Source organism: Parasteatoda tepidariorum, chromosome 7, assembly GCF_043381705.1.
Source record: "Parasteatoda tepidariorum isolate YZ-2023 chromosome 7, CAS_Ptep_4.0, whole genome shotgun sequence".
NCBI classification, from domain to species: domain Eukaryota; kingdom Metazoa; phylum Arthropoda; class Arachnida; order Araneae; family Theridiidae; genus Parasteatoda; species Parasteatoda tepidariorum.
Genome location: NC_092210.1, coordinates 19,815,054 through 19,832,182, shown reverse-complemented (window position 1 = coordinate 19,832,182; position 17,129 = coordinate 19,815,054).

Below are 17,129 nucleotides of genomic sequence, written 5' to 3'. Positions count from 1 at the left end.
ATGAAAATTCTTAGATGTAACGCACAAGTTCATGAAGTTCTGAATTATTTATTTCATACTTATTTATACTTATCAAGTGATAGAATCCATCTGTCTCTGTCTTTTCCTCAAGCCGTTGCGGGCAATAAATTAATCATGTTGCTAAAATTGAAGTTAGAACATATCGAATTACCTTCAAAAAATCGTCCGACGCCGAAAAAAAGTTATTCATTGCAATATCCAAAGATATTCATTTTGAGATGGCTGAATGAAGCGTCTGCTCGTACCATGCTTGACTGAGTTTTGCTGTAAACAATTTTGCATCCTTTTTTTAACGCGAAAATCTCACAAATAAAAGTTTTTTCGTATTTTTCTGCTCAAATAAAATAAACAATGCGTGAAAAATAGTTTAAACCAAACATAGTTTAAACCAAAAATATAATTCAAGCGTTTAATTTTTCACAGCTATCAAGTTTATTAAACATAAACCACAGCTATGTTAATTTTTGTCTAACTTTGCATTTGATCACAACAAAGGTCAAGTTTTTGCATTTTCGCAAGAGTAATCATTCCGCATCATTGTTCCAACCAATGGTGGTGTTCCATGTTTACAATGACAATGCCCTAAAAACAATAAATTACATTAATTAATAGTATCAAGGTTATCAACTATGAAGTCTGTAACAGTGGTAAGCTCTTGTATTAATTAATATTTAATATTTTAGACTTATAGATTATGATAATTTGAAAATTAATGGAATTACACTGGTGTACAAAACTTAAGCAACAAGTGCGCTTTTTGTCATAACTCTACAAGAAATCATCCGATTGACATGAAATTTGAATATGATGTACATTATTTTGTACTTAAACGATGGTAAAAGAATTATGGCGCAGAAATGAATATAAAGCTTAAAATAGGGTATAGAACAAAAAAGGCTTTATTTGACATATAGTGGCGTTACGCATGATTGCCTGAAGAAGCGTAAGTACAACTGGCAGATGTTCCCTAGTATGGGNTTCCTTTACTGGTTAGAATGAAAATTCTTAGATGTAGCGCACAAGAGAAGTTCATAAAGTTCTGAATTATTTATTGCATACTTATCTATACTTATCACGTGATAGAATCCATCTGTCTCTGTCTTTTTCCTCTCGCCGTTGCGGGCAATAAACGAATCATGTTGCTAAAATTGAAGTTAGAACATATTGAATTACCTTCTAAAAATTGCCTAACACTGAAAAGAAATTATTCATTGCAATATCCAAAGAAATTTATTTTGTTATGGCTAAATGAAGTGTCTGCTCGACTGAGTTTTGTTGTAAACAATTTTGTATCCTTTTTTTAACGTGAAAATCTCACAAATAAAAGTTGTTTTGTATTTTTCTACTCAAATAAAATAAACAATGCGTGAAAAATAGTTTAAACCAAACCAAACATACTTTTTAGAACTCATTCGTTTAATTTTTTACAGCTATAAAGTTTATTAAACATAAACGACATAGATATGTTAATTTTTGTCTAACTTCGCATTTGATCACGACAAAGGTCAGGTTTTTGCATTTTCGCAGGAGTAATCATTCCGCATCATTGTTCCAACCAATGGTGGTGTTCCATGTTTACAATGGCAATGCCCTAAAAACAATAAATTGGCATAATTAATAGTATCTAAGTTATCAACTATGAAGTCTGTAACAAAGGTACTCTAGCTCTTGTATTAATTAATATTATAGATTATGATAATTTGAAAATTAACAGAATTAAATAACTTGTTGCCATTTATTGAGCATAACAGGAATTAGAATGCTGTTGTATTGCAGTTCTAGCAGTCATTCTTAGTCTGAAATTATCGCCAGTCTGGCGCACTTTTCAGTTTGTCCAAGTCCAACAATAGAAATTCTTCTGTTTTGTTCTTATTTTTGACCATGTCTCATCCCCAGTTGAAATAAACTAACTCTATTGCTATAGAAACTGCCATCTACCAGACACCGTGACGGTGACTGTTTTGAGAGACAGTGAGTACTTAATTTTCTCCCTCTGCTTCGCACCCCTATATGTTGTGGAGATAATAATTTGTATTTATTAGTGCATACTTGTAACAGTCTCGTGTTGTATTGATATCTGCCATTACAAAAATTTGGTTATTGTCTTACTAATTTTGATATTTTACCAATACATGGTTTTGTTGTATTTTTAGTAAATAAACATTTTGTAAAAGATAGCATTTGATAATAATTTTTTCACCGTATCAAATTGTAAAAGAAAATGAAGTGAAGAAGACTATTTAATGTAGAGGGGATTTTTTACTTCTGAGAAAGATAAAAGTGCTCGTTTATGCAATTTTGACTATTTAAAGAATAAAAAAAATTATTTGACTCATAAAAAATACAAATATTTTAAATTAGAAAGTAAATCTCGAAAAGGAGTATTTATTGAAGAATACTTCTACTTTATTATTTTTATTTGAAGCAGTATTTATATATATGTAGTTGTTTGTTGTAAAAAAATTATTAAATATAAATGTTATGATAAGTTATTAGCTTTTTGTGAATACAAGAATTTTTATACTTTTATTTTAATAAATGGCTTAATGGTTTTTGTATTACTTCAATGTAATGCAATAAAATGGTAAAGCTGTACAAAAACTGTAAAATAATTTCACAAAAATCGCATTTATAGATTGGTAGGTACTTTATTTACGTCTCACTAGACCTGCACAATGAGCTATTGGCTACGGTCTGGCTACGGTAAGCACCCCTGAGGATGATCCAAAGACATGCCATCACTATTTCGTGACGCCACTTCTTCAATTTATATATAGATCTGAAGGGGAATTGCATTTACAGATGCATCAACTAATGCTGCCTCTTTTGTCAATGACTAATTTAAATGTGGCATCTCAGGGTAAAAATGTTCCCTACCTTTGGTCTATAAGCTTGGTTTCAAAAGGAGAGTATCTGCTTTGTGATTGGTCAGAAACAGATCGACCGATCTTAGTCATCGAACTTAAACTATCTAACTATCATGCTACAGAGATGAAATGGGCTCAGACCAAGCCGGGGCTTCAAGCGGACTCGGACTCATCTACTAAAAAAAGGCTCGGGTGAGCTCAGACTCAAGATAAAATTTTCAACTCTTTTTACAACTTTTAAACAAATGTTGGTTTTTTAATGCAAAAATGAAGGTTGTGGAACAATGCCTCGCATTCACTGAAAAAAAAAATCAAGTCTTGTAGTTACTTTTTTTTATAGCAAGTTTCATAAAAACTTTGCTAGTTAATTATTTATGTTTCATAAAAGCATTTGTCCCGCAGTGGACTGATCGTTAAGACACGGTTCCCAGCAGATCACTGAAGTCAAGCATCACTGGCTGCGGTCAGTGTGCTGGGTGGGTGACCACTTGGATCAGTCTGCGTAGGGACCGAGAGTGTGCGGTATTGGTCCTCGTTAAACTGTTCTACCGTAAAGTGCTCGACTTCGCGTGCAGGGCATCGGGCTACCGAAGCAAGGGTGCCATCCCCTCTGCAGAGGATCAAAATTGAGATGGCATGTCTTTGGATCGTCCTCAGGGATGTTTCCCAGACCGTTGCCAATAGCCCATTGCGCAGCTCTAGTGAGACGCAAATGAACTACAGCAACAACAACATAAAAGCATTTTGATTGTGGAATTAGAGCATAGCAGACTAAAATTTATCCCATAATTTTTGTGCCTGCCTTTGTATTAATAGTTAAAACCAGGCTCTGAAAAAATATTTACAAATCAATTACGAATAAACTTTACAATAATTGATGCATACCAGCGCAATTCCATTTGTGTACAGGCAGATCGAAATCATATGCTGGACCATAACCTGGGATATTGCGGTGAAAGTGAGGCAAAGGAAATGGCACTCGAAATCTGCAATCTGTGAGCCCTTTACCAGTGTCTCGCAAAAGATACTTCTTCAAGTTATCTGTATACTTGCAAGCTGGACACTCGATTTGCCAAACACCAGGAACTGCAAATAAGCAGGTCATTTTAACAATCAATATAATCTACATAAAACAATGGTTTGTGGAATCTAACTTGCCGAGAAGATACCTGAATCGGCAATCAGGCTGCCAATCATCGGGGTCAAATTTTTATTTATTTATTGACTAATGCCTCTATCACACGAGAGAAAAATATGTGCAACTGCAAGTGTAAGTGCAACTGTAAGTGAAATTCCTCCGTTCGGAGTTGCCGAAAGGGTTGCTTAATTGCCTGAACGGTTGCATAAAATTGGGTTACCATATTTTGTTATTNCAATGGCTCGCAGTCACTGAAAAAAAAATCAACTCTTGCAATTTTTCTTTTTTATAACAAGTTTCATATAAACTTTTCTAGTTAATTATTTATCATGTTTCATAAAAGCATTTTGATTGTAGAATTAGAACATGGCAGACTAAAATTGATCCTTCAATTTTTGAGCCTGTCTTTGTATTAATAGTTAAAACCAGGCTCTGAAAAAATATTTACAAATCAATTACGAATAAACTTTACAATAATTGATGCATACCAGCGCAATTCCATTTGTGTACAGGCAGATCGAAATCATATGCTGGACCATAACCTGGGATATTGCGGTGAAAGTGAGGCAAAGGAAATGGCACGCGAAATCTGCAATCTGTGAGCCCTTTACCAGTGTCTCGCAAAAGATATTTCTTCAAGTTATCTGCATACTTGCAGGCTGGACACTCGATTTGCCAGACACCAGGAACTGCAACTAAAGCAGGTCATTTTAACAATCAATATACACTACATAAAACAATGGTTTGTGGAATCTAACTTGCCAAGAAGGTACCAGAATCGGCAATCAGGTTGCCAATCATCAGGGTCAAATTTTTATTTATTTATTGACTAACGAACATGAGGGTATTTTTAACATATTGTGATAAATTTTAATTTTTCACTCCTATCATGAGTTAAGCAATTATAAATGGCAAACATCATCTTATCATTTAAATTTGAGATAAGCTTTCTTGGATCTGTATTCAAATCTTTATAGGAAGAAAATTTTACTTGGGAAGCTCAGTATATTTTTAAATAAAAAAAGAAATATTGAAATTCGTTTTATTTATTTATTTTATAGTAATATTATTTTGATCGGTCATACAGCTCGCAGAGTGCGTGCGTGGTTCGAAGAGCACCAGGATGAGTTTACTGTACTCACTTGGCCACCAAACTCCCCTGATTTAAACCCATTCAAGAATCTGTGGGACGAAACCACCTAGATCGGGTTGTTCACGCCATAGATTCTAAATTGCGTAACACAGCGCAGCTTCCCTCTCAATGGAACCTGTGTGACTCAACATCCTAGCGAACTCCTTCATTCAGTTCTTAATAGACTCTCTTCCAGCAACGGTCCCCTCTGCGAGTAATTCTTTATTTAAACAGGTGTTCACATTAATGTGTCTGGACTGTGTAACTTAAATAACATCTGTATCAGTAACATAATGGTCTGAGAACGTTTTTTAGACATTTCTCAAAAAATGTGAGAATTTCATAATTTTTCCTTCAAGAGTTTCTGCATTTGTGAAAGTAAATAACGTAAAACAGCGTTAATGACAATCTGTCAAAACCAGGGTCTTTTTTTTATTTGGTAATGCTGACAATAATTCAATTAATTTGGTAACTGACAATAATTCAATCTGCGTCAATTATAGTTAAGAAATATTTTTACGGTCTTCTAAAACAAGGCTGTGCCTTTTTTTTTTTTTTTTTTTTTTTTTTTTTTTTTTTTTTTNTTTTATTTTTTTAAATAAAAAAAAAACTTAAACACCTAAGTTTTTTATTATTTGTTATAACAATTACCAAATAAAACGTACTTTTTTCCTTTTGATCAAAGAAGAAGTCTTGGCAGNGATCATCCTCTTCCTAACGTCGCCGCCATTTTTATTTACATTTGTATATGTCATCACATAAAATTGAAACGTCATAAAAAGCAAACGATCTGATTGGTTCATGAAAGAAATTGCCTGAACGGTTGCAGATATTTCGTGCAACCGTAATTTCTATATCACACGAGCGATTTTTGGAGAAATTTCACTTACAGTTGCACTTACACTTGCAGTTGCACATATTTTCTCTCGTGTGATATAGCCATAACAAACATGAGGGTATTTTTTAACATATTGCGATAAATTTTAATTTTTGACACCTATCATGTGTTAAGCAATTATAAATGGCAAACATCATCTTATCATTTATATTTGAGATAAGCTTTCTTGGATCTGTATTGAGTTCTTTATAAGAAGAAAAGCTTACTTGGGAAACTCAGTATATTTTTAATTAAAAAAAGAAATATTGAAATTCATTTTATTTATTTATTTTATAGTAATATTATTTTGATCGGTCATACAGCTCGCAGTGTGCGTGCGGGGTTCGAAGAGCACCAAGATGAGTTTACTGTACTCGCTTGGCCACCAAACTCCCCGGACTTAAACCCATTCAAGAATCTGTGGGACGGGACCATCTCGATTGGGTTATTCACGCCATAGATTCTAAATTGCGTAACACAGCGCAGCTTCCCCCTCAATGGAATTGGTGTGACTCAACATCCCCCTTCATTCAGTCCCTAATAGACTCTCTTCCAGCAACGGTCCCCTCTGCGAAAGGTGGTGATTCTTTATTTAAACAGGTGCTCACATTAATGTGTCTGGAGTGTGTAACTTAAATAACATCTGTATCAGTAACATAATGGCCTGAGTATAGTTTTTAGACATTTCTCAAAAAATGTGAGAATTTCATAATTTTTCCTTCAAGAGTTTCTGCATTTGCATTTGTGAAAGTAACTAACGTAAAACAGCGTTAATGACAGTCTGTCAAAACCAGGTTCTTTTTTTTATTTGGTAATGCTGACAATAATTCAATTAATTTGGTAGCTGACAATAATTCAATTAATTTGGTAACTGACGATAATTCAATTCGCGTCAATTATAGTTTAGAAATGTTTTTACGGTCTTCCAAAACAGAGCTGTGCCTTTTCTTTTTTTTAACATAAAAAAAACTTAAATACCAAAGTTTTTTATTATTTGTTATAACAATTACCAAATAAAACGTACTTCTTTCCTTTTGATCAAAGAAGAAGTCTTGGCAGTGGTTTCTTCCACAGGCTGGACATAAAACGTATGGGGGAACAACCTATTAAGTTGAAATATAACCAATAAAGCGTCGAAATCAGATATTAATTCAACAGATTATCGAGCTGATATGCTGATTAACTAAGATGATTTGTTGAAGTGCCGAAAATTTTTTCAATTTTCAAATGCCAAAGCGATTTGCGAACTACCTAGAAAATCTGCACATTGCCTACTAGACACTTATTAGAGTGAAGATAAAATCTTTGCTGAAATAACAGCAACGTTTCTGTGTTCTTAAATTAACATATTTTATTTATTAGTTAATTCGCTATCGAAAAAATCAAATTACTACAATCAAACAATCAACAAATTAGTTAATAGAGTCGATCACTTTAAAAACTATAAAATAAGGAATCAAGCTGTTTGAAATATTATTACAATGAAAGAAGTGAACATAATGCCATTTAAGTAATCAGCTATTTAGTTGATAGAATGAGCCAAACAAACTTTTGAACTTTAACGATAAGTACGGGAGCCGTTAATTTGCTCAATACCAGGGTAAAATTCAGAAAACACTTGATTCCCCACTTTAACCTCCTTAGACATGCTGTTAAAAAAAAACTATATTTCTAACTCTTACCAAACAGAGATCGCCAAAGCCATGGAAAAATTGTAACCAAAAATAAAATGAACCCTTTGTTGTACTATCTAAATTGCTTTAATTTCTTATTAGATCAAAAAACAAAGAAAAAAAATAGTTATTATTATGAAATATTATTTTGAGTTTTAACAACTTTTCATCGAGTAAAAAATGTATTCATTCACATTATAGATAAAATTCAAATATTTCTAATTATTTTAAAGTCTTTGAATCTAATATAAACATAATATATTCATTTTTTTTTTTTTCATATTTGAGTTAAGTTCCTAAGAAAACACTTTTCATAAATGTATACGACCATGACTTTTAATGCCGGATTAAATAAACCCTTTCGAATAAAATAAACCCTTTACCATCTAGATTGCTTTAATTTCTTGTTAGATCAAAAACGAAGAAAAGAATGGTTATTTATATGAAGTATTATTATGAGTTTTAATAACTTTAGATCCATCAAATAATGTGTTTAATTCACATTATCGATAGAATTCGAATATTTGTATTCATTTTGTAAACATTGAATCTAATGTAAACATAATATTATTTTTATACTTGAATTAAGTTCCTAAGAAAATATTTTTCATAAATGTGTGTACTTACGACCATAATTTTTAATTTCGGAAATTTAATAAATTTACATAATGCTTCTTGCTACGAATTGAAGAAATTTTTATTTTTCTAATGAATGCCCACTAAGGATATTTTGAAAGACATAATTTTAAATTGTTTGTATTTTTCTAAGTTCTTTTAGCTGAGAAAAATTCTTATGCTGACCAAGTGAAACTATTTTTTGAGTTAAATGTGATAAATGAATAATTTCCCATTATAATTCTGCTGCTCTGCACTTCGCAGGAATTCTATCACTGAACGCTATTGGGAAGCTAGAGACATGTTGTGATTAATAGACTCTGTTGCAGCATCTTTTGTTTCTGTTCTTATTTTTATAAGATGTTTATGTATGCTGTTACTGTCTATAATCTGCCATTGGAAAAAAAAGAAAAAAATATTATTTGAGAAGCATCATATGAGCTAATATACCATTTCATTGAGTTATTTTCAGGAAATTATGTTTAAGTGCTTATCGTCTGTTCGTCATTGTTCGTTTATATTCGTAATCTAAGCTCAAACACAACATCAAAGATTATTCTCTAAAGCTTGCAATGATTGCTAGAATCTATTTTAAACAGTGATGACAAGTTAATCAAACTTAAATTCACTGGTCAAAAAGCATACTTATTGATACTGAAATAAAAATCAGAGTTAATCTTAATGCTACCAATGCTTCGGCAAAGAGGAATCGGAAACTGATCGTTGTCTTCTTTTAGAATAGAAACTTATAAAATTTGCAAGTTCTGAGAACGAATATTCTGTACTTGGGGAAAATGCTTTGTCAAAAAATACGTTGTTACGTTATCTTAAAATTCAAGTTAATTTAGTAAAATTTCAAATAATCAAGTAAAAATTCAATTACGTTATCCTAAAATATCCTAAGATTCAGTTTTTAATGGATAGATCAGAAACTGGGCACAGTTTCAAAAATTTGATAAAGATCCTAATTTGGATAATCATGTTAAATTTGTGTATCTATCACTAGCCATGGTGAAAGGAAGCATTGCTGAGGAGTTAATTAAAAGTTTGTCTCCAAATAGAGATAGCTCTGAAAAAGCTATAAGTAAACTTAAATGTAGATTTGGAAGAGAAGAACTATTAATTCAAATTTATGAAAGAGGTCTACTTTCCCTTGTCCTTCAAAAAGATTGAAATCAGAAAAAATCGCTGAGAGGTCACGATGATTTGATAAAGAATTAATTACTTGTCTTAGGGAACTTGGGCGTAACCAGAGATAAATATGCATCCATTGTTTTGTTCCCCATGATAATGAGAAAAAAAGAACTTGTGGAACTATATTTTTTATAATCTATATATATATTTCTCTTACACGGCGACAAAAAAAAGCCTCATTACAACTCCCCAAATGGCAACGCTAGAAAATCGACCAATGATTGCCGCTAAAAATGTCACATGCCAAATCTAGCTGAGGGGGCTCAACATATTGCGCTTTTAAAAACGGAAACTGAAATAACCAGAGAAAGCGGCAATCTCATACTATTAAGCTAGGCAGAAGTGAGTAGTCTTTGTCGATAGATATCTATTTTAGTATTTTGTCGAAAGTGCTTTTTTTACGAATTTATATATTACGAATTTATTTGACGATTTTTGATTTATATCACGAATTTATTAGTTTTATTATTGTTATTAGTTATTCATTGAAAAATGAGTCTCAGTCGTGCTGTTACGCTTCAAGATTTTATACTATAGCACATTTCTAATAGGTTTAACGAATTACATGTCATTTATTTGAATTCAAATTTATTTTAATGACTTAGTATTTACTAAGAAGATGTAATTTTGTTTTTAAAAAATGAAACATATAGCAATATGGATATACAATATGGATTTGAATTATTGTTTTGAATTCTTAGAATTTTGTGCATTTGCAATGTACTTAAGATAGTTGCGAGTAGAGCGAGTTTGGTTTGCGACGCAAACCATATAAGATTGCGTGGCAATTTTCGGGGGTTGGCGAGCGTTAGCGAGCAGGGGGCGCAGCCCACTAGTAATGTATATTTTTTATAATAATGTATATTTTTTATAATAATGTATATTTTTTATNAATCAGAGAAAGTACTTATTAATAGATACTGAAATAAAAATCAGAGAAAGTACTTATTAATAGATACTGAAATAAAAATCAGAGAAAGTACTTATTAATAGATACTGAAATAAAAATCAGAGAAAGTACTTATTAATAGATACTGAAATAAAAATCAGAGAAAGTACTTATTAATAGATACTGAAATAAAAATCAGAGAAAGTACTTATTAATAGATACTGAAATAAAAATCAGAGAAAGTACTTATTAATAGATACTGAAATAAAAATCAGAGAAAGTACTTATTAATAGATACTGAAATAAAAATCAGAGAAAGTACTTATTAATAGATACTGAAATAAAAATCAGAGAAAGTACTTATTAATAGATACTGAAATAAAAATCAGAGAAAGTACTTATTAATAGATACTGAAATAAAAATCAGAGAAAGTACTTATTAATAGATACTGAAATAAAAATCAGAGAAAGTACTTATTAATAGATACTGAAATAAAAATCAGAGAAAGTACTTATTAATAGATACTGAAATAAAAATCAGAGAAAGTACTTATTAATAGATACTGAAATAAAAATCAGAGAAAGTACTTATTAATAGATACTGAAATAAAAATCAGAGAAAGTACTTATTAATAGATACTGAAATAAAAATCAGAGAAAGTACTTATTAATAGATACTGAAATAAAAATCAGAGAAAGTACTTATTAATAGATACTGAAATAAAAATCAGAGATAATCTTAATGCTACTAAAGCTTATGAAGCGACATGTGACGCTGAGTTTGAGGAATCGGAAACTGATCAGTGGCTTCTTTTAGAATAGAAACTTATAAAATTGGTAAATTCTGAGAAAGAATATTCTGTGCTTCGAGAAAATGCTTTGTCAAGAAATACGTTGTTACGTTATCCTAAAATTCCAGTTAATTTAGTAAGATTTCAAATAATCAAGTAGAAATTCAATTACGTTATCCTATAACATCCTAAGATTCAATTTCAGTTTTTAATGGATAGATCAGAAACTGGGCACATTTTCAAAAAATTTATAAAGATCCCAATGTGGATAATCATGCTAAATTTTTGCATCGATCACAAGCCATGATGAAAGAAATCATTGCTGAGAGGTTGATTACAAGTTTGTCTCCAAATAGAGATAGCTATGAAAAAGCTGTAAGCAAACTTAAATGTAGATTTGGAAGAGAAGAACTATTGATTCAAGTTTATGAAAGAGATCTACTTTCCCTTGTCCTTTAAAAAAATTGAAATCAGAAAAAATCACTGAGGGGTCAACTATGCTTTGATAAAGAATAAATTACGTGACATATGATCATTACTAAGGCGCAACCAGAGATAAATATGCATCCATTGTTTTGTTCCACATGATAATGAGGAAAAAAGAACCTATGGAAGTATATTTTTTATAATAATGTACATTTTTCATAATAATATATTTTATATTGTATTAGTTTTATTTAGTTTATTTTATTTTTGTATTAGTTTTATTCTGTTGTAGTTAAAAAATCATTAATTTTTTTTAGCTTTTGATTTGTAATTTAATTTTAAACTCGATTATTTCTAAAATTATGATCTCATCAAGTTAACTATTTTCACTAATTCTATTGCAATTAGTCTAGATAATTGATCAAATTTTGAAATTTTTTATCAGTTTATGTATTTATTTATGAAATCAAATAGTCATTTAATAAACATCATCATAACCATTTTTATTGATTTAAATCAAACTGTAAATATTTTTTCTTATGTTCATATTAACAAAAAAAAAGATAGTTCATGATTTAAAAAAAATTTAAATGCTAATTGCATCACATTTATGCTATAAAAGCATATTTTGATTTCAAAAATCTAGTAATTGGAACGACTTTTTTTTCATTGGCTGAGTAATTAGGAGTCAGAAGAATTTTATAAATCATCTTAAACATTTGCTTTCCTTAAAGTTTTATATTTAAAAAAACCAAGCTCATTTGCTCAAGTATAACTCAAAAGTTTTAAAAAAATTAAAAAAATTTTTAATTTGGTTTTTGCACTGTTATATCTATTAGGGCATAAAAAGCAATGGAAACTTTGTATGGATACAATGAAAATTCCCCAATATTTTATACAGTTTTCCATTTAAATCGATATTTATTTATTATGTTATGTCATATTATAATTCTGTATAAGTGTGGGCTACAGCAACTATTTTTAATTTTTTTTCAACTGTACAATGCAAACAACTGGGCTTATTTAATTGAATTATACTTTTTATGGTGAATGTTGTAATAAAAATACTACTAAGCCTGTTATGGGATTACTTAAAAGACTCCGCAAAAGTGCACGTCAATGAAATTAGATATCCGAAAATCGATAAAATGTCTGTCATATCAATCTGAAGATTACGTGAGAATTGTGTGGTATAATATTGTTTTCCCAATAATTAGTTCTTAAAAAATAAATAAACATGGAAACTTTCTTTCATTTGTGGTGTATCGATAGTCTTTCGCAATCTTTATTTGGCACTTTAAAGCAGAAAATGAAGAATAAAATTATACAGCATTACGTTGATACAATGTACTGCACTTCCAAATCCTTTGATGAACTGTTCATGGTCTTGTTCTCCAATGCTAAATCGAGAAGTTTACTGTATGATAGACGTGAACAAATGGACTTAAGTCAGGATGAACTTAACAATTTAGCCCAGGAAATTTTAAAATATTCCACTTTAAAACGACTCGAATATTCAACTTCAGATTTACAGAATGGCGGATTCATTAATGAGAAAGTGGTTGACTTTCCTTTAAAAGCTTTTAGTTTGTGCCCGTGTACAAGGCGACCGCTGTATGTGGCGTTATATCTTAATAAACCCGATGTGTTGCGTTTGCTGCTCAACTGCAGCGCTCGCATTTCATACAAAGATTACTGTTCTTGCACTGTGGATCGAATACATCCTTTAGTAAATGTTCTAAGCATTATTAAAAGAATACCAGTGGGATGTGTGGATCCGGAAGAATTTTATTCTCGTAAAAAGAATTGCGTGGTAGCGTTGGAAGTTCTTCTAGTGGATTTGTCTTATTTCCACGCACTTTGGTGGAATGTTTGTGATGTTGTGGATATTATGAAAAACCGAAGAAGGAGTAGAACTGTTCCAACATTAAAACATATCAGCAGATTTCATATACGTCAAATATTGAGAGATAAACAGCAAATGTTTAACGAAAGGTGTTGGAAAAATTTAGAGTTACCACAAAATTTGGCATCTTACTTGACAATTGACTTGTTTTAAAGCATCATTAAACAAAATATTATTTCAAGCGAAATACTTGGTTGGATTGGAATATTATTTAAGCAGAAAAAGCAAGCATAGTTACTGCCTATTAATTCTCATCAAACTGAAATTTTAGTATTCATTCTAATTAATTAAAACTCATAACATATACTTACAATCAGCTCTTAGAAAAGGAGCAAAAGCAAAATTTATTCCACTCCCTTTTAAATTTATAAATTTTTAAAAATAAACATTTTAGAAAATTTTTATCAAAATAGTTTTCATTATTTCTTTGAACAAAAATTAAAGCGAAGGTAAAAAAAAATGAATTACTTCTATAATTTAATTGAATTTAACTTTTAAAAAACTACAAAATTGATTTCAGTAATATTTTTTTTTATATAACTGCCAATGTGCCTGATTGTTGCAATGTTTTATGATGGAAGGATATATACTTCTCTATGTATTTCCAGAATATGCTTTCAAAAATCGATGTTTTAAAAACCTATACACATTATTGGTTGCAAATTAATATTTAAGTATAAAATAAAAAGGACATAAAAATTTGACGAATCATTATAGTGTACAGTAAAAGAAAAGTTTGAGACAAAAGCATACGCGTAGTGTCGTGGGGGAAGCACGTGCCCCTCAATAATTTTTCAAAATTTCAGAATTTTTTTGAAATTATTACTGTAAAAGAAAACACTAGAAAACTATTTTTATTTTAACAAAAAGTAAGATCTTTAGTTAGTTTCTTAATAATTTAACGGAATAATTCTATATTTATCACTTTTTGGCGTAAGTGGTATCCAGAAAAAACATTTCATGATTTTTTAAAAAAAATTTTTGATCATTATTTAACGATTTTTATGTGGTAAATCGAAAAGTTTTAATATAATTTATAAATGTGGTTATTAGTTATTTAGCTTAATTTTTGCACAAAATGTATATTTTTTTCAATTTTTCTATTAACACTGTGCAATAATTTTTAAAAATCTGTTTGTTTTTTGTAACTGTCAAAATATTTTAGTATCATTCAAAGTTATTTTGTTTTATAGCATTAAACAATTTTCAGTTTGTTTGGAACTTTAAATTTTTAATCAGATTTGTTTTAAGTATAAATTTTTAAGTAAAATATGATAAAATATTCTTGTTTATTTTTCTTATATTCTTTAACCAATAGGTTCCATTTCATTCGAAATATCCGTTTTACATTACTGATTAATTGTAAATGTAACATACCAATTTCCAGCATGTTCCGAAATCTAAACTATCTTATTTGTTTATCACACAACTTTTGAAAATCTACCACTGGACTCGAAATACCGGATTGTACCGGAATGCATAAAAATGTCAAAAAGTAGCACATTATTGCGCATAGTAAAAATGTTATTCTTTTACATTTTAAGGAAATTTCATATCAAGTAATTACGCCGTTGAATAATAAAGTACATTATGATGATGGATTTGATTTTCTCATTATCTTAATTCGTAAAAACTTGTCTAGCGTTTTGGGCACTGTGGTTTCGCGCTTTGTGGCTCTTGCCCGTTACGGGCACTAATTACAAGCCTAGACTAATTTTATTTAGGCTAGTCCTTTATTACAAATATATTTTGATACAGTTACAATTGCATCCGATTTTGTATTATTTTTCAATCACAACTTCTTGTTTGAAAATTAAAATGAAACATAATTCCCATGAAAACAATTCCCGAATATTTACTCAAGTAAATGTTAGTAAATACATTACAAAGATATTGGAATGAGAAGTTAAAAGAAATCAATGCGACAAAGCTTTTTTCGTAATTAATTGTTTAAAAATACACTTAAAAACTGAAGAAAATTTGAAACTGTTATATTTTCATTCCTTGAAATCGAATTGTAGAATGCGCAAAAGAAGAATTAAAGATATTATATAAATAAATAATAACGCCCCATCCTACATAAATTTTGGTTTAATTATCGGATCTTCTCTACCTAGGACTCATTCTTAATTGTTTGAGGGGTGAAGAATAAATTGACTAATTAATTAGTTAGACGATACAGTTATGAAATCAGACACAAGAACGCACTTTCTCTGAATAAACTTATTTTTTTCTGACTGATAAGCAGCAGTAACTTGGTCGGGATACCCTGGTTGGTAGGGCGCTGGGCCATGTCCGAGAGTTCGTGGGTTCGAACCCCGCCAGCCGAAGACTCCCCGTGTAGTAAAGTGACTGATGGATGCTAAATCTGTCGAGTCGCAAAGTCCTCCATGTTCCCATAACAAATCAACCTCTAGGGGTACTGAATTGGAGATTGATCGTTCTCTGATTCAGGTCTAATTTATGATCAGTGGATGAATGAATGGTTATATGAATGGGTGAGCCCTATAAACGGGCGTGACGTATTGATGTGGCAGAAGTCAAATTCTTGGCTATAGATGGCGCCGCTTGAAAATAAGAATAATCGCCTTAACTGGCGTACACAACAACAGTAACATGGAAGCATTTATTTCGCATTATCTTTTAAAGCATTTTAAGTTTATAAATCAAGTACAAGCCTTTATTTTACATTTATATAGAAGCATTTTTTATTTTAAATTTATTACATAAATTATTTTAATTTTCACAAAAATCTGTTCTAATGAATTCAACAAAAATATCAACTACTAAATTTGTAATGACTAAGAATTTTAACTATCTAGTTAGTTCTAACAATTAATTGTTATGCTAATTTGTTTACCATTGATACCTGCAAAAGAGTTAATTAGCAAACTCTTAAATATTTGAGAATTTATTTATTATTTTGACTAAAAGCAAGATTTTATAAAAAGAAATTTTATTTTTTCCTTCTCTGGTATACATATAATATATTTGAGGAAAAGTATAGTAACAAGCATTTCGATGATATAAATTAGAAAATTAGTCATTTCAAAATTTATTAGTAACTTCTGTTTTTAACGAGTTTATTAAAAAAAATTAATAATTGAGGAAGAAAGAAAAATTATTGTTAAAGGACTCTTTAGGTTAAAAAATATCAGAACTTATTTGGATGTCAGATGAAAGTATTTATAATAATCAATTATTTATTTATAATAATCAATTATTTATTCATAATAGTTAATTTTTTATTTATAATAATCAATTATTTATTTAAAATTATTATTTATATAATGTATTGTTATAAGTACAGTTACAAATATTACAACAAAATTATTAAGTAGTTTACTTTTGTTTGATGATTTAATAACAAAAAGTAACTTCACTTCATCATAAAGGATTCATTTTAAAACTAATTTGTAAAAAAAATTGTAAATAGATAAAATGAGAAAAAAAAACATTATGCAGCTCTAGTACGACGTAAACCAACATCAACACTAAAAAAAATATTATATATTGTTTTGTTTCCATGAATAAGAAAACAAAACAAAAAAAATATTTTAATGAATCATTAGTTACATATACAAAGTGAATTTTATTTAC